The following is a 22,793-nucleotide window of genomic DNA, read 5'->3' on the forward strand; positions in this document are numbered from 1 at the left end:
ATTCACCGAGTGGTAATACTTCGTTTGCGCAAATCCAATTGAAAGGAGAGGGAATTGCAACTCTATCTTGTGAAGTTCGAGAAACTCGCTACGAATTACCCATATTTTCTTCTTGCGTCAACAGATGAAATGTTAATTAAATTGTAAACCAGATTTCATTTTTATTTCATCTCTCAGACTCGAATCAATTTCCGAGATATTTAACTGACTTAAGGCAGTGCCCATTGCCTTGTGCCAACAAAATTCATAGCACGAATTAAACATTTTTCAATGATTCCTGGTACCTTTTCGAGTGTTGCGTTCCATTTAATTACAGCGTTGTTTCAATATGTTGCTGCATACATTGCAGTCATTCTATTAATTACAAATGTAATTAAACTCCTCGTATTTTTCGCACAGCTGTCGCATGTTTCGTGAATATTTAATATCGGTGAAACGTCATACGAAATGTCGTCTACGTAATGATGAACATATGAATAATTCGAGAAGCTGGAACATCGTGTTCTTCGTTACAGAACTGCATAGCACTTGCAAGGGTTTGAGAAAACTTTGCAGAAACTCTGCAATGTCTACCGTTAGTAAGATCTTAAATTATTCATCGGTGTTTCGATGGATATGTATCCGGTGGAAGATTCATCGTTGATAATTACTCAGTATAGTACATTTTAAGCGAAACTTTAATCTTTTTGCGAAAATAATACAATGTTGATAGAAGATTAAAAATAGATGGATACAATCAGAGGATCGATATACTTTCGTGCAAAGTATGCCATCTAGTTTCTCGTAAGTGCAGTAGCTTTGTTTCTGTGTTGATATTTAAATCTGGTCTACACTTTTGCCTTTGAACGGCTTAGAGCTTCGTGAACGTAATACCCTCACTAGTTTAGCTGAAAATCTTCTGATCGTCGCTGCAAGAGTCGAATGAAATAATTCCAAGTAACATTGCGATGTCTTCCTGAATGTACGTTTTATCTCAATATTAGCAAACCGTTTAAGATCCCTTGGATTCTTTTACCCAATAAAATCACATTTCGTTAAAGATATAAAGATCCTTTAATGATACAAGTTCCACGAGTATTGCAATAAAATTTGTGGCTTCTAGAACTTGACAACATAGAATCGGTTATTATTATTCACTTAATGAAAATGTGCAAAGAAGCAGTTTATTGCTTCATACGTAATTTCGATGCATTTATATTGCTTTATGCTTCACTACCGTATACGATGATATCGCGTTAAATTTTTAGAGCATATTTTCAATTCCCTCGACTGTTGTTGACTGGTCGCACGGCGTTTCGCTCAATGGATAAAAATTAAAAATTCGAAATACAGAATTTAAAAAGTCATACATATCGTGAAATATTAATAACGAAATATAGTTTGTAATATTACTTAATCAATTTTTTACTAAATATATCAATTTGTTGCTTGTCATTTACTGTTAATAATATCTACTATTATTTACAAAACGTTAATGGATTTTTCTCGTTGTTAACTCTCAATTACGTTTAAATCAGCAAATATTTACCATTTGACGTGCAAGTTTTTACTCTCTGTGCTACGTGATCGTGCAAAGGAAGTCAGGTTTGTAAGATGATCGGTTGTTTTAATTAACTCGATAGGGCTGCCGAAAAAGAAAGGCATTTGAAAGTAGCAGACTTACAAGTAATCGTCTGAACGACGTTAAATCTTTCGACAGAAACAAGTCTGTACAGCAATCTAGCGAACAGCTGCCCACGTGAGAAATTTCCTCCTTTTTCTTTTGAAGAGACAGGAGGAACTTTCATAACATTCTTGAAACTTCTCAAGTGTAAAACGTATAGAGCGTGAACCTACCTTTAAAGTGTAAACGTGGTAAACGTGTGAATGTTGAAAACAAAGGCCTTTAGCATAAGACGGATTAAAGGAAAAGATTTAAGTTATATTCAGTCTACTTTTATCAAGTAATATCTTGATACATATATGTATACCGATAGCTAGCTTAATCAATTTTTTGTGAATGCTTAGTATTTAGACAGGGGAGCTTTGAATCGTAGGTTATACAGTTTGATGAGAATCGAGCTTTGCCTGATATTGACAGTGTAAATTTTAAAAGGAGAATATTTTTTACTTTTCAAACACGTACTTCGATCCTGTCATATTTATTCGGTCGTATCGGCAACGAGTCGTTCCCGGTTTCAAAGGGAGTGACGTTGAGTTATGTAAATAAGTGAATTTTCTTTAGAACTGAGTCGAATACCGACCAGAGTGATATTGATTGCACAGGAAAATCTTTCGGAAGCTGATGCGGCAGCTATCGCATTGGCCACGGTAGTCTATGTTCCTTTCAAGGTAAGTCGGTCGAAAAGATAGTCCATAGAAAAGTCGCTTGATATTTTATTCATAGGCAAACTTATGTCATAAAAGAAATCCCCACGCCAGTAAGCCGGGCACCCTCGCTTTTGTTTTTCACGTTCTTTCTTTCCATTAAACGAGTGCAAAGAGGTACTTAGAGGGCGAAAAAAGTACATTCGCGGAAAAAGAGAAATTAAAATCATAATGAAATTATAATCCCTATATCTCGACGAAATAATGTTAAAAGTTCTGAATGTGTCGGAAGGAGAGAACTACGCGTAGAAATACAGGCATCGACGCATCTCGTTATCGAAACTTACATTAAAAGGTCTCAAACATTCCAGTCAGTCTATCGTTTCGCGTAACTTACTGAACTTTTAGAGAGCATCTTTCTTCTACCAACAAAACTTTTCACAAGACCGACCTCTGTATAAATTTTTTATTAGCGACATGGCCAGTATGAAAAAAAGTACTTTTTTCCCTACCCTTTTTTCAATTACAAGGCTCATCGAAAGTCGAGTCACGACGAACATCGTGCCAATGTACCGAGGCTATTTTTGATCGGTCGCCACTTAACACCTACGTAGGGGGATGAAGGTAGGAGGGGGTGGCTCGGTGGCGGCACAGAATTAACAGCATACACACGGGGACCTAAAAGCAGCTGCGTGTGACGGTTGATTGATCGAGAATGTGTCAACTTCACGTTACAGTACGACGCATCAATGCCTCAGCCCTACATGAATTCGACATAATAGAATTATAGTCGAAATCCAGGAGAGTGACTGCGTCGATCGAGTACCAAGAAACTTTTCGAAGAAATCGAAACCTTTTGAAAATCGTTCGAAACGTGCTTCCATTATACATATGGAGAAAAAAACGTGCACGCATTCCGGTTACCACTACTTTAAATGAACTGGTATTCTCGCTGCCAGGCGAAAGTTCAGTTTCATCCACGTTCATCGCCTAGTTATTTCAAATATCGTAAATAGTTCAACATCTGCAGTTTAAAAATTCTACCCTTTGCACTTGGCAAATTGATTACCTCCATTGGAAAGTTAATAAGATCCATTAAACTCTCATCGCTTATCGATTCCCTCTCGTGTATATACATTCTAGCTGCGCTATTAATTAATCGCGAGTGTATTGGCCCATTAGCGTGCTGTGTATTCCCGTAGTCTTGTCCCTTTTCGATGATTCGGAACTGTGTTTCCAGTCGATCGCCGAATGTCCACAGTCAATGAAACGGCAACCATCGTTAGGACTTTATCAGAAAGATCAATTCGCTTCTTCGATAATGGGATTTACGCTAGAGCAACTGGTCGTGATACGTCTATGAGGTACATTCAAGATTTGATCACCATTTATCACACGGTCAACATGGATATAGAGGCGACTGGTGGTTCGTGTAAATTGTAGCGAGTTTGGGCTGCGGTCACACCTGGATGCGTTGTTACCTGGACGTTCCGTTTCGCTCAGTTAAATTTACCGCAATTGTAACTGGATCTGGGTGAACGTGGCTCGCCATCGCTACAACGATATAATTCGCGGTACTTGGTGACTCGTACACGCGGCTCATTAATAAAATTGACGTATTTTTAAATAAACATGCCATCGTAATACCTTTTCTTGCTACATTTTTATAAGCCATTACGCGGCATTCTACATTTTTTTTTAAAGATTAACAGATGTATACGCGCGCTGCTTTAAGGAACGATGTTCAGTTAGCAACATTTAAATTTCACAGGGAGAAAAGCCGATCATCCTGTTTCACTTTTAGCGGAAGCATCGTTATCGCAAGGCAGCTAGTTCGTCCCTAGGTAAGCTAGTTACTTCACGCTCAGTGTGCAACGAGGAAATATTTTCCTCTCTTCACATCCTGCCTTATATTTTCCCATTACCAACCTCTTGTGTAGTTACTTGCCATTGTTTGCGCCGTTAATTAATAACGAGTTGCTTTACGACTAGAACTCGGACGTCCATTCAGTCGAGTGCTTACACTTTCTACAGGCTATACATAAACTATCCTTTATTTCGTATCGCCTGTTGTTTTTCGATTAGGTTCGCGTGCTTGAAATCTGACGTACATGAAATGTCCTCTCTGATATATTTATTGTTTGCCGCAGGCATAAAGCCTATAATAATTCGATACAGGTTATTGCACGTAGATGTTAACGTAGATGTTAACGTGAACGTCACGTTACAATAGATCAATCGAGGAACGGTGTAGGCAGTTTATCGCAGAAAGAATCGCATCAACAACGCGGCAGATGTTGTCACGCATTCATAACCGTTTTGTTCGCAATCTGGACGTAATCAACATGTAATATTTAAGGGTCATCAAATCGTATGTCATCTGATAACTTGATCGACACTTACTGTTCATAGCGAGTGCCTCTAATTACATCAAACTCTTACTCACGCCATCGATTAAAAATTAAAGAAGCGAGAAATTGAGATCCAATAGTACACTCGAGATACCACAGAATTTCGGTTGCGCCCTGGGAAAGTTGCGCAGCATATTGTTAATTTCCCTAGAGGTGCAGCGTGACCGAAAACTTTTGGACTAGTAGCATCGGCACCACTAAGACGAAGTAAACATTACGGGCCGCGTTCACTAACGATTTGCAAGAGCTGTTACAACGTCGTTGTCTCGCCGTTAATCAATAATCCTACTCAAGAACTTACGTCTAAACGTTAAACGAAAATCGTCAGACTCAATTATACCGTCAAGATACGAGACGTTTCGTTTCATCGTTTTATTTCCCATAAATAATTACGGTACTGTTCGTCGAACGTGGAGAATCACGACGTGTTTCAGCACCATTACCTTTCTCATTTCACGCGACATTGTTACATTTCACGCAGCGTTAACTATCCGATAATACAAACCTTCCTCGGATGACGTACATTCTTCGAAAATCAAGTTTTCGTGGAAATTAGATCGTCGAAATGCGTCGTCCTATCTCTCGGAAACATGAAATGCACATCTTGGCCGACGGTCCAATTTGGGATTTCTTGCACTTAACCACTACCAACCAAGCAAACGGGGTTCTCCCTAAAGTGCTTTAGCATGGCGCAACAGGCTCTCCATTGGTACAACCGTAAATCATAATCACGAACGAACGGGTATAAATTTCAATTGTTGCCAAGTAAAGCGTGGACGTCTTTTGGCGTAACTAACTAGCGCAAACGTTTCGGCTGAGGCTCTGAATTAAATCTTATTTTCCTTTGGGATCCCGTCAAGCACGACAGCAAAACGACAACAAAGAATTCTTTTGCGACAAATTTTAAGTAAACTTTCAATTTGAATAGGAAACCTTTCTAACATAAGATAGTTTGCACTTTACTTGCATTGTACTCAGCTCTTGTTCGTTATGGAACAATTTCGTACCGAAAATCATTTCGTTGCCAAGCCGATTCACGCGACGCCATAGAACGACGCGTCACCGAAAGCTCGGAGGTTGGTTTTCTTAGAACGATAAATTTCTCTGCAACGCGGTTTAATGCGGCGCGATAGGGTCGTCGACGCTCAGTCGTAAATCGTAATCAGTTTAATGCGGCTTACATGTTAACTGAGAAATAGACCGCAAAGTGTGTGGATATTAGACTTACGCGGTATTTCGCAGCTCGTTCAGTTCGCTCGAACAGGTATTTCGCGGAACGACCACGTTCAAATAAGTGCGTGAACGAAGCGATAAAAAAGAAGAAGAAGAAGAAAGGGTTGAAGCTGTGGCAAAAGGAGGAGAAAAATGGATGCACCGATTGATTATCGGGAATATATTATATAGCAATCTTTTATTGTACCTCTTACTATGGCTTCTTCTTTTCTTCTTACTCAAAGTCCTTGCCCTATCAAACAACCACCGTTATTTCTTCTCGATTTTGCCTGCAATCTACGATTCAGTATTAAAATTGTCGCGATTATAGCTAGATCCATAATTTAGAAATAAAGATTCCAAAATCGTTTTTAAAAATCGATCGGCTTAGCTATTCTCTTAGTTGCATTAAACTCGTATTAGTCATTTTTCTAGTTCCACATGAATAAGCAATTGAATCGTTAAATGAACTTGTTCTTCTCTATATTCTACTATTCTGCTGACTTCGCATCCCATTGCAAATTGAATTTACTGCTGATCTACGCTATGTTCTTCATCGATCCTCAAGGGATATAACTTAGTCACCCAAGGAAGTTCTTTTCTCTTTCGTTGCATTTTAACGTCCCATTCATACCCAACCACTCTCTCGTTCCTTTTATCCATATTACTGTATCTCGTTTTATTTTTCGCTCTTGCAGACGTTATTAATTTACGAAACTATGGCCGTACAGTTACATTTAACTGCGTTTTAGTAGCGTATCATGTGAGAATTAGCGAATATACGCAACAAGCTCTAGCGCATTCAGTTTTATCGTAATTTCTCTTTATATGCCATTTGGATTCAGGCCAAATCGTTTTTCCCTGTCCGTTCAAACCCTCAGATTCTCTGTTACAATTTTCCTGCATTTTATCCTTCTCCTTTTCTGCCTTGATCTCGTTTTTTCCTTAATAGGATTCCCTTTCTTCTTCTTCTTCCTCCGAATTCGAGAATTGTCCGTGTTTAAATCGACTTTTTCTGTCTGCCAGAATACGATACCTGAACTCACCTTAGTTTTTCATTCTACAGGTAGCCAACCGGATTCAATTCCGACTTTTCTCATTTCCTATCTGTTAACACCCTATTATTACATTAATTGCTATATACATATTAAAATCGCCTCGTTTCCTCTTCCCAAAGATCAGATTCTATTGGACGCAGAAACGCGTAAAATGCCGTGATCCCTTTATCGTCGTAGGTGCTGTTAATGAATTTACTTTTCTCCTACTTTTATTAACTCACGACGTTGCCAAAAGCATTTTCCTTGACCTGCAACTTAATGCTATTGACTCGGTAACTGGTGCAATGAGAAACGTTTATGGGGGACGTGTATGAAATTAGAGGATTATTTGGTGCCAGAATAAAGAGCCGCGAAAATAGAGCAGAAAGGCAACCGTGTAGAACGAGGACCGAATTTCATAAAATACATTTTTCTAGATAGAATTCAACAATTTATGATACAATTGTAGAGATTACGGAATAACTTTATAGCATTTTCGTTTAAGGAATTTTTAATCGATATCAAGAACTGGAAATTCAAATTTCTTCGTAGGCACAGAAATGGAGTAATTGAAAATGTTGCAACGGACGGGGCACGTAATCCATTATTTTTCCCAAACGTCTAGAACGGGGCTCGAATTATCTCTAAAATTTACCGCGCCTGTCCATATTCAGTGACGAAATCTACTTAACCCAATTCGGAACGACCCGCGACGATTTATAGTTCCCATTGATTCTAATAGAATCGAAGTCCATATCGTTTGGTCACATGCGTCACTCAACCATCCAGAGCAGTGACTTAATGCGTGAACACGAAATCCGAAGAACCATTTTTCGCGGTTTTTATGGTTCGATAGAAATGTTCTGAGCGAAGAAATAATATGGCAAAATCTTGTTGGACTACTTTGATCCTCTAATCAGTAGATGATATATCAACTTGATGGATCGTTATAATCTTTCAAGTGATTCTCGTCGCTGGAATTTTTCTCTTTCCCATTACGGTGCAATAAATGAGAATGGACCATTACATTTGTTTGCTTTTAGATTTCATATACAGGCTGTTTTGCGGAACAAACATTCGGTGGAAAGTAAATCTGATCAACGTGTCGATAACTTACACCTTTCGTTCTTCACGCGTTTCATGCGTCCATATAAATTATAATTATCGTCGATTATTTAATTGACAATGATTGACGCAAAAGCACGTTTAATAAATCCGGATCGGAAGAATAATCAGACAAATACGTATCGTGTTGCAGAATGTAAAACTGGTGGTAAAAGTTTACGGCAAAAAATTCGACCATATAAATTTTCGTAGTCAAATATGCAACGAGTTCTTACGGTCTGTGTTCTTAGGTGGTTCTTTATCCCTAAAGAAGTGTTGCTTGAAGGTTATATCAGCATGTTATCTCAATCTCGTAAACATACCATTTTATATCGAAATTTGCTGTGTTCGTATTATCATAAAAATTAAACTGGTTAAAGGTCAGACGTGTAAACTTTCGCAATTACCACAGTAGCCCAGTAGTTAGCTAAACGAGCCAATTTAGTAATTAAGCATAATTACATGTTATTTGCAATTTTAACGGAGAGCAAGGTCGTGAACTTAAAATGCCCTCCATTATCGAACTAATATTTGCTTTATGCAAGAGCACGATAACGCGAAGGAAAATGTAATCCAACCGCGTTATCGATCTGTCGGTCAATTCCCCAGCGTTTTGATTTTTTAATTAACGTTTGCCACTTTAAATAAACCATATCTCGCTGTCTAATAACTTTGCAACATTCTTTTGCCGATACAAGTTTCATCGCCTTATCGTCGCTCCAAAGCGGACTGCAATTCTCCTTCGCAGGTAGCGAAACCCGATACGAAACAATTTATAGTTGCACTAGCACGTTAAGGGTAGTTGGAAAAAGATTTTACGAATGGATTGCTTCGAAACATTTTACAGAGTTTCGAATAGGTAGGCAGGTACGATCGACTACCAAGTAACATGTTCTAGCATAATTTTACATATTCCGAAATCCAAACACGAATGATTACCTTTTTTCTAGATAGTACAGTTTCTTTCAAGGATATGAAGATATTTTGTTTGTTTATAGAGATACTACAGATCACTACATTTATATTTACTTTTTCGAGGATATATAAAACGAAGAGACCGAAGGAACTTTATTCGAATAAATTCATACTTTTAAGTGCGACATTTTCTCGAATTAACATATAAGATGATCGCGACACGTTGTATACATACTGGATGGAAAACCAGAAAAATTCGATAAGGAAGCCAAAGTAAAGGAGAGACACGTATCCGAAAAACTCCTAAGGTCGCATAATTTATGACTTCTAACGTACGGTGGTGACAGCGGGGAAAAGTTTTCCCATCTCCTGCCTTCGCCTCCTTCCTTTCTTTATTTCTTCGTAACAATACAAATGTCGATCGTAAAAACAATATTCTTATTTTGTTATCTCTCTCATTTCTCAATATTTTCTTTTCTCGCTAATATTTTTCACAAATGCTCCAGACACATAAGAGTTATTACGTTCCTCTATTTGGTTGTCACGTCCAACTTGTGACTTTCCAGGAAACAATGAAAATTGATTTCATAAAGTAATATGCTTTCATCTTCTAAAAGCTTCTTTAACATTTATTTGGAACTACAGCATTCGCTAGAAAATTGTTTACTGTTTACGCGTGGTTCATGGTTCTTCAGCCACTTTTCATCTCTTTTATACTTTGAACGGTACCGTTTTTACAGAACGATCCACCAGCTTCGAGCAGCTTTTACTGTTCATCGTTCGATAGCTTGCACGGTTAGGCTCTCTTTTCGATCTACTCTACTCGAGAAAGAAGCGTTACTTGCTACCAGAAGAGATCCATCATCCTCTTATCCACTCAACCGCGTAGATATCTTTTCCTTTTCCCGTCTTAATTGTAGGTCGTAATGTTCACCTTGAAAGATTGCATTGTTCACTGAAGTTACACAATTTTCATTATACAGTGTTGCGTTATCGCATCAATTTTTTTTATAACGTACGGATAACGTCGCTTTGACTAGAAGTTACTTAATGACTCGTGTGCATAGTTGCACGATGATCAAGCTACTCTAATTGACCGTATTGCCAATAGTTCGATTGGCTGCCCACAAATGTAATCACTATGGAACGAAGAGGTCGTCTATGTATAGATATTCGATTGACGCATACAGAGAGTGTTTCACTACCACCGCTGCAACAAGTTAAGTTAAGTTGTCAAGTTGTTAAGTAAGTTATGCCGTGAAAAAAGGGACATGTTACAGTGTTCGTGGAAGACCGTCTGACCGTAAATGGTCCATTATCACTTATAATCTTTATCTTTCTTATTCTTGCGCTTAAAAACCTTGTATTCTAAGAATACATATACTCGATAAAATACTTCGCAAGGACATACACACACTTCACATTGATGTCTAAGATAAGCGATGAAGGATATGCGCAATCAGTAACGGTATATCGAAGACGAGCACCACTGGTACTATAAACTGATCCTAAGCACAGAGTAAGGGTCGAACTGGATGCTGAACAATGCGCAGAGAAACATAACTTGCATAATATCAGCCAATTTCTGCCTGTTATCCCAGAGAGTAGGTTTCTGTGTTTCTCTGTTTCATCCTCCGTCCCTCCGAGGTAAGATTTTAGTTGCGTTCAACTGTACAAGTTCAAAATTATAAAATAATACGACGTATCTTTGCAAGTTTTTAAATAAATATTCGAGATTAAGCAGAAAATCGAACAGGAAAATACTGAACGAAAGAAAATCGATCTCATTCTCGTCTTAATGCTTTTATATCATGATGCTTCCAGTACCATACTCTTGTAGACAGTATCTTTCAATTCAGTTGTTTCCATCGACTGAAAACAAAAAAATGCTTTCACTTTTTCTCTCTCAACGTAAAATTCTCCGTTACCATTCTTCCGTTTTCAGTTTTCTCGTCACGTTCCTATAACTCACTTTAGTTTCTCAACTTGATTGGTCATCTTAAGCCTACTTGTTAGAAATCTTTATCCTCGTGCTCACATGTACTATCGATTCTGTCCCATGACATTTTTGTTTCACGCTCTTTCGCGTTGCGCGCGGTCATTGGAAGGACACTGGGAATGGCGTGAAGCCTTTTAGACTTTTCATACCATCACTCTTGTCATAGACATCAACCGTAACATTTTTCACGTTTCTCACAGTATCGGAGAGCGAAGTGTACATTTTACCCGTTTCAACCGGATCGTCTAAAAGCTGCATGGGGAAAAAGCTACGAGCTCGACATCGTGATACAACTACCAGCATTTCGGTGAATCAACGTCGAAAAGAACACGATACTTCTGCCACTTAGCACGCTCGTCGTTTGCACAATTTTCACGCGAAATATTCAGTTTCTGTTCTATTTGCATTGCTCCCGTTTTTCCGTCTACGAAAAAAGCGCTGGCACGGCGCCTCGTTGAGAAGCAAAATATTAACCACGTCCGACGATAAGAATAAAACATGCAAGCAGAAGCGGACGAAAGAAGAAATTCTCGAGTGCGTAGTTACAAAAGTCCCTATTGTCTTGCCCATCTTCTCCCTTTATCCCCGGAAATAAATTCCTCCTATTTCTTCTAGTTATTGTTCTCTCTGTCCGTAGAAGTAGTCTTTCACTTTCCACGTTGCGGCAACATATTTAGCTTTTTATCGTTTTAAAAAGTGTCCAAATAAATGCAGGACATCTAATTTAGCAACGCCGATTATTTTGATCCACCTTTTTTTCAAAAAGAACCAGATTTCTTTGCTTCAATGCCATTAATAGTCGCGTGTAAACTTCAAACATCGATGCGATGAAGGTCGATTCAAAGATTGGTAGAATGTTGAGGCGGAAGTAACATGGCTCTTCTGGTGACCCACGAAAACGGCTATCGGTTTAATTGCATCTCGAGGGAGCAATTACGCTGCTCAATTTGGAAGGTAATTCGAAATGTAATTGCCAACGGAAGTAAACGCTACCAAATTTTCCTATTTTACAAGTGATACCCTTATCGCTCATCGTTCTCGAATTTCCAATGACTTTCAGAGGCTACACCATTGCCTCTCGCTGTTTCCAGCACGTCGAATTTCTTAAATACGCGGAAATAAGATAAATGAATTGGCCCTGACTAGACTATCCATCCTGGATTCTCTGAAGGAGAGAGCATGAAAACAGGAAAGTAGTCATTAATTTTCTGTTTCAGATCGACTAGCGGCTAACCTGTTTTCCAGCAAATCTACCAACCAACTTCCTAGATCGCTGCTTTTCATCGTCGTGCTTCTCGCTCGTCCCCAATTCCCATGATTTAAATTTGTGAAAAGTAGCGGCATAACGGCAGCGTTGAAGCACGTGTGCACTCGTGACGTCGTGATCACTGTCACAGTAATTATCATAGGAAAATTGAATGCTCTTGTATGCAATCCCTACTCTCTGCTTGTCTATTTCCGTAGCAAGATTAACTTTCCGATTTCTAGAGCCTGGGTAACATAGTCCATCTTGTCAAAATCGACGCGAAAAGAGGAAGAGAAGAGGAGCCACGGAACGGAACTAGCAACCCAGTAAGATTAATGGCCATGCCTGTTACCCAGAGGCAGTGATTAGAAGCCAATTAAGAGCCTTTATCCCGCCTCGCTTCGACGCTTCTTACCCAGCCAAAGTCTATTCTATGGAAAATATCCGATGCTGTAGCATACCGTTAAACGAACTCCTTAAATTACGCTTCTCGTTTTGTTTATGACTCGCGATAACATTAACGATATTCCCAAGAAGAAGGTGATTTAATTCCGAATCGTTTAAACGTGGACACCGAGCCGCGATAGGATAATCTCGAAACCTGGCACCGTAGAAATTTCGCTTGGCTCGATAATATTGTTTACGCTATGGCAATTTCGTTCGCGTATAACGAATATGATTTTACCGTAATTCGCATTGGTGCGGAAAACGTGTCCTGTCAGTGTTATTAAAGCTTGTTGCGGAAAATGAAAAATTGGCGCAAAACTAATTACATACTTGCTAGTGCATTCGACAGTGTAATTCTTGGCCGGTGGAATTTTTCGCACGTTGTTTCTGCAATTTCGTTATATCACAAGCTCGGTCAGTAGTCTGCTTTAATTTTAAACTAAATGCACGAGCTTCATGAAAATCAAATTACACGCTTGCGGAGTGTAAAAGCATTTATAGTAGAGTTTTATGATGAAATATCGTTAATTAAAAAAAGCGGGCAAGTCAAAGGAGCGAGCCAAAGAATCGTGTTTCGCGGGTTAGAACTTTAATCGGCGATAAATTTGCTGCGACGATTACGTCCACGAAACGACGAGATTAACGTGTACATTTCCCGATTATGAAGCGCAGGTATTGTTATTCGTAATTAATTATCCGCGCAGATGACTCTTTGTTTAAGAACAAGAACCAGGGAACATTTCAAACTTCTGACTTCTTCCTAAGAAGGATTAAGGATAACTGAAGACACGGTGAAAACACGCGTTTTGTTCAAGATGAAACAATTTCTCAATTTCAATACGTGAACGAGTTTGCAATTTTACCCTTCGAGAAAATAAAAGGTTGAAACGCGAGACTTATAGCTATTGTTCAAATACTGAGTGAATTTTTAACGATCGTGTATTACTGGAGCAATGAGATACGTCGATGTAAACGACTTAGCGAATTTGCATGAAGTTCAAGTATGCTAGCAATATCGTCACCACGTGGATTTCTGGATATTTATTACAAGGCAAAGTGAGAAAAACACGGAGCTTTCTTAAAATCATTTTCGTCTTAACGTAATACGTTTATTTCGTATACGTATACCTTTCTTCTCTATCACTTTTAATGGAACTTCGCGTTGCCGTTTACAGAACGTTTCATTAGAAACGTTTAATTAAATTCGAGACGTTAGTACTCCCGTAACTTTTGCCACCTAAATATTACAGAGGATGCAAATATTTAATGCTTAATCGTAGTAACTATATGCACACATAACCCAGAGAGCATTAAAGATGAAAGACGAGTGCCGTTACTTAGGAGACCAACAATATAAATCCAACGTATTATTTTTTCAAGCGAATATAGCTGGTGAATTTTTAATATTAACACAGTTCCTATCTTAAATAAATAAATAAACGTGCGTGAATTTCGGTATGTAGTATGTGATAAATTGGAATATAAAGTCCCACATGTACGGACCAACGACGCGTCGTTCCATCCGGCTTTCCCCCTGCATTAGGAAGGTTTGCTGGGAGATAAAGTATCGATCGAGTCCCTTAGTAAAATTGAAGTGGAGCCTAATCATCGAGTTACAATGGTATGCGAGGCAAATGGAACGAAACGGTTGAGAATTTATAGAAGTAAAAACAATTCGAACGATTCTTCTGAGCATGCGAACGCGAATGAATAAATTCCAAGTACAGGCTCAAAGCGTAGATCGAAACGAAGCATCGTTGACGTTAATTTACTCGAATTGCTCGAATAGGACTGTAATTTTCTATTTAGAAGCTGCTAGTGCGTTTAAGTGCCGCCGTTGGATTTACTGCTACTACACTTACTCTTGCCCACGCGACCGCAGAAAATTGCACGAGTAATTCCGTTTATCGCACACCCCGTAATTTATTTTTCAACCGTCCCAGCATAAACCTTTCACCTATGAATGCGTTAAAATTTTACGCGTGGTAACACCCTCGTGCTCGACTTAGGCTCGATCCTTATCATCCCTATTCTCATTCTCGATCGTAACCCTAATTGGAATTACAAAGGATCGCTTGGTAGACCGAAGGCAAATCTTTTTCTTTAAGATATTCCAATTCTATTCCTCCCGAGAAGGAGAAACGTAGAAGCAAACCGGTCTACCAAAGTTACGGCCGGAATCAAGGCTTGAAATCAGAAATCAATCTCGAGGCGTTCGCCGGCTGATATTTCCTTTAAATGGTATTTTACAACGCGATATCTGAAAGGGTTAAGCGGTAGCTATATAAGAAGAGTACGCATGATAAAAATCCAATCGCGAGTGAGTTTTTCTATTCATCGCGTATCAAGAGTATCGCTGCCGCTAATCTATGGGAACATTAATCTTGAGGTCAACGCGCATATCGTCTCGTGCCAGGTTAACATCAGTCAGAGTTAAGACAACGTCTCGACTACGAAATCAGAGAAGATCGATCGAAGCACAGGTAGCGCGTGAAACGTTGGTAGATATGCTCTCTAAGTTTTCCTGATGGCAAAGCAAATAAGAGGAGCGCGCGAAATCGTGGCTTTTGCCTGTTTAAATGCCAAGAGCGACCGATTCCTCTCTTCTTGTTTGGATATCGCTTGAAACTTGTCGTTCCAGGCAAAGTTTCCATCACTTCGTCGCCTCGTTGCTGGTATATGTTGAAAAGTTGCACGCCACGAATAAAAGAAATTGCACGACGGCGTCTGCTTCGACGTTATTTGGCGAGTTGAAAATTGAGAGATTTCAAACTATTAAAGAGAATCCCCCCCCCCTTCCGTCACGAATCGACTTTTTCATTCTCCTACGTCGTCGCGACCATTGTTTCAGTCGCGTTAATTAATGTCCATTATTAGTTACTCTCTCTCTCTCTCTCTCTCTCTCTATATATATATATATATATATATATATATATATATATATATATGTATATGTACATTATATTTAACAGATATTATTACAGTGTCATAATATAATATAATATTTAACAGAGTATTATTCGATAACATCGAAGAAAAATTCACGATGACTATAAATTTTCATATTTTTATATCAAACCGCCATTTTCTCCTGGGAGACATGCTAGATATCGAATCACCGTTAATTAAACGTCAGTACGTGTTTCAAACTCGTAAAACGAGATTACACATTATCCATATGAGTAACGCTTCGTTGATAATGGATTGATTCACAGTATTCTAATTGTGAAAATTATTCACCGTTTCAACATCGTATTATTCGAACCATAAACGATCAATTTCATTTTCTCACTTCCAGTCGATCTCGCCAACAAATACACTTCGCTAGTATCAAAGCTTTCGTTTCCGACTCATTACCTCAATTGGAATATCGACGAAGATGGGATCATATTGTGAAGTATCAAATAAATTGATTCGTGATAATACTTACATTGTCACGTTACTATCAGCTTTGTTTGTATAGCTGCTGCTTCAACAAATTGCTATTATCGCTTGTTCGGACATCAATCAGGTTACTGGAAAATAGCTATCCACTGAAATGAGATCGATTTCGAAAGGATTGCTCCTACAGTAACGGAAGATAAAAAAGACCTTAACTTACAGCCACAAAGAGATTGAGCTTATCGCGGTTTCTCTTTCCTAAACGAAAGTCAAAGGAAATTGGAAAAAGTGAAAGCCTTCTGTACTATTACACTGTAATAATTTACGTTCGAATATGCATATACATATACAGTGATTTCCAAAGCCATTGCAACATGCTTTGAAACTGAATAACTTTTTTAAAATTGGTTCAAACAACCGCGGTTCCTTTTAGGAATTCGGAGGATTAGTTCACTGGGTGACATACAAAAAAAATTTTAGCAAAATTTGCAAATTGGTCGGACACACGAAGAAAAAAGTAAAAGTTGAATTTTTCAACTTTTTTTTATCTGGACTTCTAATGAAACTTTAAACAACATAATTTGAATATCTGAATTAATTATATATATGCTGAAAATTTCATCGAAATCGGTTAACGTTGCTATGAGCTACAGACGTTTAAAAATGGAGAAAATCAAGGTTTTCAGGATTTTCGGTCTAAAATCTGCCATCTTTCCATCCCTGTCGCTTGTTTTCACATCAACCCATTTCAATAAAATTTTCAGCATGTATATATAACCGCTATAAATGTTCAAAATGTGTTGTTTAAATTTTCACTACAGACTAAGATGAAAAAGTTGAAAAATGCGAAATTTACTTTTTGCTTCGCGATTCCGACCAATTGCAACTTTCGTTAAAATTTTTTTTACACCTCACCCAGTGAACTAACTATTCCCTTCCTGATTCCTAAAAAAGAACCGCAGTTATTTGGACCAATTTTAAAAAAGTTATTCGGTTTCAAAACGTATTGCAATAGTTTTGAAAGTCTCTGTATGTATATAGCTATTGATATTGACAAACAAGTTAGTTTATTGTGTTTACGAAGAAGGATATGTTTTTTGGTGATATAAAATACCGAATTTGGTAAAATTCGTTCAAACGGTGTGATCGATCCAATCCAATAAATTTTAATGGGGAGTAGCAAAATCGTTGAAAAGAAAGATAAATCCGATATGGAGAATTATGCGGCTCGAAACGATTGTTCTTCGCCGTCTTTCATTTTCACTCGCTCGTCCAATATGCAGCAACATGATTCTTGTGTAAGAGTAAACGAATGGTACCAGCTACGATGCCGAACGGTCGTACGTGCAAAATCAAACTATTCGCTCCATTTCGAGTCTTGTGTTACGCTCACTGGTTTTTCCATTCCCGGTGTCCTCGTATTTTCTTTCTATCGCCATCGCCACAGCCAAATTCGGGCCACGTTTGATGCACTTACCGTTCCAAAAATTCCTGATGTATACGGAGAAAAATCATATAGGTATTTTTATATTCTGGTATCGCTAGCTTTGCAAAATTTATTATCGACTAAGAGTACGTCACATTTCAGCGAGTTTCTCGTAACGTTCAACGAGATTTAAATGATCGTAGAGCGTTTTTTTATATAAAGTCTATTTCGGGCGACAAATCGCTCAGACTTACCTATTGACTTTCTTTTGTTTTCAGCGAATGTAAGCCCGTTAACGATTTGATTCTTATGAAACTCATAGATTTCGTTTCTCAGTAGAAAGTCAACAGTTTGTCTCGTTTTAAATGTTTTCGATGAAAGCCCGTCGATTTATTAAGACCGCAACATCGTTCGTCACGCTCGCAACATTACAAATCACGAAGCAACACACTTCCATTCGTCCTATTTGCCCCGATGCTTCATATTTCATCGTGTTGCTGCAAACCGAACGACATTCACCATCCCTCCACACCAGTATATTTCAGTTACCGAAGAAGGATTTGTATCTTGTCAGGTTTATTCGCCTCTTCATGGTCGACCTTTTGCTACAAAACGACACGAGCTCGATGGCAATTTTCATGATCTCGCTTCAACCTGTAAAATTGAAAAGCTGAGACGATCTTTCGTATTGCTAGAATATCCACGGCGGTAAAACATTTTCCATACACGTCAAAACGTTTAGTGTACCTCGCTTTTTATTTAAAGCAAATCTTGAAAATGACTCACGCCGACGGGCATGGAAAATTTTAGTAATTTCAACGATCTGCAAAGAGAATTTTAAAGAAATTTTTAGTAACATGTACATACGAGGCAGCGTTACGAATAGCACGTAAATGGTGCTAGAAATAACAAAAACATCAAATACATGGTAATGTAAAAAGGTATATCTCAATGGTATCAGAGAGAAAGTATAACATACGTGCCAAAAAGAAATAACAAAGCAATGGCGAATAAATGTACAAAATAGGAAATGTAGGAATAAATATTCCTTTCTGCAAAAACACCATGTTTCTTTATGTTTAGCAATTCGCAGGAAAGTAATTAGCTTAAATCTTCCAAAATGCATAAATAACGGGCACAATTTTTCTGGGTGAATTTTTAGCTGGATAAAGCGTTTTCGAGGAAACAGGTAATCTTTAAAAACGCTGTTGTAAAGTTGATCGGAAACTAAAGCGGTCGCCCATAAACTGTCTGCCACCTTAGTGGCACAAACCACTCGCTTCAAGGTAAAATACTTCGAAATACTTTTCGAGGAACCAAAGAAGAAAAAAGAAGAAAATGAAAAAATGCGAGTACACGGGCCGATCGAAGACTGAAACTCCGTTGGTTAAGGGCGAGTTACCGGCAAGACGAATGCGGAAAGCAGCCCAAGATATTGGGTTCTTTGTCAATTTCTCCATGCGAATTCAACTATGTAGAAAATGGACTGGAGAACATGCAATCTCCGAAATATTTAAATTGTAAAGATTTACGAAGGAAGCAGCATCTGTATCGCGTATCTATGCAAAGAGAACCGAGAAATTCGGTGTGTACAACATTAAAATCTGAATTAAGTCAAACACAGAGCTAAGTAATGTAACCGAACGTCATGTAAATCAAGTTCGATCTGTGGACTCCGCAAACTCTGTAACGAGTCACGATTGCCGGCAATAACCATAATTGCGTCTTGCATTGTTCATGCCAGTCGCGTTACGGTCACCGTATTTTAGCCCCTTTCGTAAATTATTTCCTCTCGTTCCGTTTACGAAACTCGCCACGATCGCAAGCACGCGCCATATATATTCGGGATCGATTACATCTACGATAGCGTTGCAAAAGCTCGCAATTGGGAAACAGTCGGGCACCCTCGTGATCATAAACGTACGAGGAGGGTTTACCAACTATAAAATGACAAACATTAATTTTTCACATTTTTTTCTCCGAGTTATTCGAACCGAAAAATCTACTGACCCGCAATAAAAGCACTCAAATGCGCCGACAACAGGAAAAGCCTTCTTCCTTGTGAAGAGATTGAAATTAACCAAATGCGAAATGTAAATCTTTCGTACGTTTTAAGAACCGTGTTGACAATCTTTAAATGTTTCTCGATATTCTACTTTCCTCTTTGTTTTCACACAGACAAAATATTTCACAAAACGTTTTATTGTAAACGTTGCATCTTACCGTCACTTTACTACGACGTGTTATACGTAGTAATCCACGTAGTTTAACAAGTTTCATACGCCGTGTAACTTTGATCATCGAAACCAGCTTTTTTAACTTCTCAAGATGCGATATTTGGCGAGAATTTAAACTCCTCGTCTGTAAAGTGAAATATGGGGCGCAAGTAACTGCGAATAATGGAACTTTTTATAGCGTTGCGAGTCTTATCTAGTAACTGTATAATGTTTAATAATTGCCATAGAAATAAGGAATAATTAAAGATGCAAAAAATATGCTACCGAGATTGAATGTAAGCGCAACAAGTGCAACGTTTTTCTCGGCAAAACATTTACGAGTGGCTGTTCAAGCTCAGCTTGAAGTAGGCTTTCGTCTTCTTTCGTAACAAATTGGAACGAAAGTGCTTTTTCCTAATGCGTCTTTCTTCGATACTCGAAAAAGTATAATGCAGACACTCGGAATAGTGGATACTGCACCATAAAACAATCGACTAAAACATATATCCGTCATTTTATTATCTACGATCGAGTAGTAAATTAATATCTAATTTCGAAAGGATACAATAAAATATCGAGCTTTACGTCAGTCGCATAAAAGTTGCAGAGCATTTTCAATGATATTTTTAGGAACGACCTTTAAATATCTGGCTGTATATCCTGCGGCCATCATACTATATAGCGAAACGACCTGCGTTTCGCTTTAATGGTCAATTGCTAGCTTAACTGGATAGTTTTTATACACGGTCGTTGAAAATTTAACATCGACGAAATTCCGTCGAAATTTATGCAGGGTATTACGCTCATCGAATTTATCCGTAGATAGTCCAATTTTCAAAACTACATGGCAAATACACGAGGAAAATCGAAAATCGAAGTAACAGAGTTCGAACGATGGTACCTATACTTTATATATAAAATTCTTTCATTCGAGAGGGATGTGAGGCAAACAGTCTCGTAGCAAAGATAACGAAGGTGCAGGCCAGGTCGGATATTATTCCAGTTTCTAGCGATTCCAATTCGTATTCCGGTCCAACGACAAAGAAAAATGAAAAAGAAAGGCTAGATATTATGCTGCTAGAAAATGTATGATATTCCTACATATTTTAAACCTTAAAACAGTTTCCAGAATTTGGAAGAATCGTCCATTCCTTTTTAAATTAGAATTATAAAATGTGAATGCTTTTACTTGAATTCGTAGAGTATGTAAATGTTTATGTGGTATATCTCGATAACAGTTTCATAGCGCAATTACAAAACTTGCTAAGTAAACGTTCTCCTGTATCAGTAAAAGTTTTGGAACTTTCCGGTAATAAACTGTGATGATGACTGATCCGGTTTGTGCTCTTATAAAGTCATAGCTTGTGAAATATTACATCGATGTTGAGTTGGCGAATAATTTTTACAAAAGCATTAGCCTCGTCGTTAACGCTCAGTAATTAGCTTGTCGCTGCCATTAACCGTTTGGATAAGTCGTAAGTTAGCAGCACTCGGTTTCTGATTATAGTTCTGAAACTATTTGGCTATCATTTTGTCCACATCGATATGATTATTATTAGTTCGTAATTTGCGTCACGGTATGATCAACCGTCGTCATTTGAGATATTAGTGACGAAATTAATTAGATATTAATGAGATATTTCGCACGTACCACCGTAAAGGATGAATCGAAGATCGAACTAAACCTCTGATAACTCAACTTTGTAAATCAGGCTTTTGTAAACGCAGATGCCTGGCAAATATTACGACGGTGATAAACGAAATGAATGCGACTTGAAATGCGACGTCGTCCAACCCTCTGCTTGCTTATATGAAACTGTAAAGATCCGCGATTAACCGGGGAAAGTAGTTGTTATTCACATCGTGTGCAATAGTGCGCGTATTGCACGTTCACGCTCAGATCGTAAAGTAAAATCTGCTTTGCGTCTTCGTTATATGACATCTTTCGCCGTGTAAAAAGGTTTCTCGTTTCAATCTTTTTACGTACGCACCGTTTGTACCAAAGGATCGTAAATTTGTTCGTTTTGGTTGGAGAGGTTAAAAAACTCGGCTGAAATATCTCTGAATCGCGTTGTTACGTCAGTTTTCATTCCATGATAACTTAAACCCATTATTTTTAATGGCCGCTAGTACAAACGAACACGTTTGGTTACCATGCATACAGGAATAGCTTACAAGAACTTTGCGATACATTACACACGTGGTTTTTCCATTTTCAAATGCAATCGAAACTTTTACGTTGCCACGGTTTATTCGACACCGTGCTCGCGGAACTCGCAGTTCCTGCTCCCTTTCCTATTTCCGAGGATCGAACAGCTTCGAATTTCCTTCCATAACATTTTTCTCCGTTTTCCAATCTCTTTCAGCCCTTGAGAGCGTTATTTTTCGAGGCATTGCTGCGCATAAAAGACCTTTCGAGCTTTCGCGAGTACGTTCACAGACGATGAAACAAGGGACCGCAGACGACTCTGCCTTTCGATCGGCCTGTTTAGAAAGGCTACGTTCAATCGTCTGCACAGGTGATCGATAAACGGTACCCGATAGCGCAACATGGCGTCGAATTATAGTCAGGTGCTATACACATTTCCCGGTTATACAACAATCTCTTGTTACAATCATAGCAATGTAATAGCCGATCGCGTAATGCCACGCAAGATTTCACATAGATAATTATGAGATAGCGAACGTAATCACTAAGGCACTTATTACGTATTTCCCTTCTCCTGTAGTTATCTTCAACTAATGCATCCGTTCTATGCCTTTAACGATACCTCGGTACTTTAGATATTTTATCTTTCTTATTCTGGAATTTGCTTCATGCACGCTACAGATTTCCCGTGTTTCCAACAAACAAGTTAAAAACACGAAAACTTGTTTCAGAGAGTGAGGGCGTATGGACAATGGATTGCGGATTGCATGAGCCACGACATACCGGGTGACATTATATTGAAAATAAAAAAATAGAGAAATCGTAAAGGGGGTTGGAAGGTAGAAAGTGTGGATTGGGTAAAGAGAAAAGATGGTCAAGAGATTCAACGTCCGAGAAGGAGGGAACAAGCTCGAAAACATGACCGTAATTACTGGACCCTTTG

At 38.4% G+C, this 22,793-nt stretch overlaps 1 protein-coding gene and 1 long non-coding RNA gene across 4 annotated transcripts in view; both read right to left on the bottom strand.

Annotated features, from left to right (window-relative positions):
- Nucleotides 1-22,793, bottom strand: part of LOC126865969 (dopamine D2-like receptor) — a 96,433-nt gene that overhangs the window by 47,552 nt on the left and 26,088 nt on the right. The gene's annotated exons all lie outside the window — the stretch shown is intronic.
- On the bottom strand, nucleotides 9,123-22,775 carry LOC126865972 (uncharacterized). The gene is made up of 3 exons (XR_007689741.1): nucleotides 18,233-22,775; nucleotides 17,740-18,155; nucleotides 9,123-17,550 (listed from the first exon to the last, which is right to left on the bottom strand). It is a non-coding gene; the product is annotated as an uncharacterized LOC126865972 (long non-coding RNA).

Source organism: Bombus huntii, chromosome 5, assembly GCF_024542735.1.
Source record: "Bombus huntii isolate Logan2020A chromosome 5, iyBomHunt1.1, whole genome shotgun sequence".
NCBI lineage: Eukaryota > Metazoa > Arthropoda > Insecta > Hymenoptera > Apidae > Bombus > Bombus huntii.